The sequence below is a fragment of the Macrobrachium rosenbergii genome, chromosome 40 (genome assembly GCF_040412425.1).
Source record: "Macrobrachium rosenbergii isolate ZJJX-2024 chromosome 40, ASM4041242v1, whole genome shotgun sequence".
Taxonomy (NCBI): domain Eukaryota; kingdom Metazoa; phylum Arthropoda; class Malacostraca; order Decapoda; family Palaemonidae; genus Macrobrachium; species Macrobrachium rosenbergii.
This window is the reverse complement of record NC_089780.1, coordinates 5,935,335-5,937,290: the sequence shown is the minus strand read 5'-3', so window position 1 is coordinate 5,937,290 and position 1,956 is coordinate 5,935,335.

Here is a 1,956-nt window from a genome sequence, read left to right as displayed (position 1 = left end):
TAGCGCCGAAGCGGAAAAAAAGTTTTTTTCAAAAAATCACAGCACGCTTAGTTTTTAAGATTAAGAGTTCATTTTTGGCTCCTTTTTTTCTCATTGCCTGAAGTTTAGTATGCAACCATCAGAAATGAACAAAAATATCATTATCTTATATAAATATTGAAATATATGACAGCGCAAAAAAAAAATTTCATAATTTTATACAAATCGCGCTGTGAGCAAAACGGTTAAAGCTAACGGATTATTTTTTTTTTTCTTTGTATTGTACACTAAATTGCAATGATTTTTGTATATAAGGCCCTGTCCACACTAGCGGGCATGCCCGTCGGGCACTTCCAGCTGTTTATATTTTCTCTTGCTTCTGAAGCAGTTACCAGACATTCGCATCATTTTGGCTCCATACTCGGTCGGTCAGTATAGTGGAACGGTTATGGGAACAGTGTTTGCCCGTCGGGCAGTGCCCGCTAGTGTGGACAGGGCCTAACAAATTGTAAAACGATCAAAGCAACACAGAGAAAATATTATCACAATATGATGCATGAATCCGTAACGAGCGGACGTAAAAAAATGTTTTTTTCAAAAATTCACCATAAATTGAAATATTGTGCTAGAGACTTCCCGTTTGTTGAAAAATGAAGCTAATTGATTGAATATTACTAGACTGTAAGTGTTTTAACTTACAATTGCAGTTTTCGACCATTTCGGTCGAGTTAAAGTTGACCGAAGGTCGAATTTTTTCTATTTATCATAATTTATATGAAAATATTTCAAAACTGATAAAAGCTACAACCATGAGTTATTTCCTGTTGTATTCTACATGAAATTGCGCACATTTTCAAATATAAAAGTTTATGTAACGACTAATATAAAACGGTGCAAACATTACGACAACGTGACAAAAGAATTTCTGAGATGTTCGGCCGAGTTACTGCGCGGACGTAAGGAAAATGTTTTTTTCAGAAATTCACCATAAATCGAAATATTGTGCTAGAGGCTTCCAATTTATTGCAAAATAAAGGTAAATGATTGAATATTACTAGAATGTAAGAGTTTTAGCTTATAATTGCGTTATTTTACCATTTTGGTCGAGTTAAAGTTGACCGAAGGTTGAAATTTTGGCAGTTATCGTGATTTATATGAAAATATTTCAAAACTGATAAAAGCTACAACCATGAGTTATTTTCTTTTGTATTCTAAATGAAATTGCGCACATTTCCATTTATAAAACTTTATGTAACTACTAATATAAAACGGTGCAAACATTAAGTTAACGTGACGAAAGAATTTCTGGCGCGGACGTAAGGAAAAAGTTTTTTTCAAAAATTCATCATAAATCGAAATATTGTGCTAGAGACTTCCAATTTGTTGCAAAATGGAGGTAAATGATTGAATATTACTAGAATGTAAGAGTTTTAGCTTACAATTGCGTTTTTTTACCATTTCGGTCGAGTCAAAGTTGACCGAAGGTTGAAATTTTGGCAGTTATCGAGATTTATATGAAAATATTTCCAAACTGATAAAAGCTACAACCATGGGTTGTATTTTGTTGTATTTTACATGAAATTACACACGTTTTCATATATAAAACTTTATGTAACGGCTAAAATAAAACACTGCAAAAATTACGACAAAATGACGAGAGAATTTCTGAAATTTTCGGCAGAGTTACCGCATGGACATAAGGAAAAAGTTTTTTTCAAAAATTCACCATAAATCGAAATATTGTGCTAGAGACTTCCATTTTGTTGCAAAATGAAGGTAAATGATTGAATATTACTAGAATGTAAGAGTTTTAGCTTACAATTGCGTTTTTCTACCATTTCGGTCGAGTCAAAGTTGACCGAAGGTTGAAATTGTTTGTAGTCGACGTACGGTATGTCCACTTGGTACCCAACAGACAATTTTAGTCGACATATGATACGTCCAGTAGGTGTTTAAGGGTTAATTAACAAGCTTGAC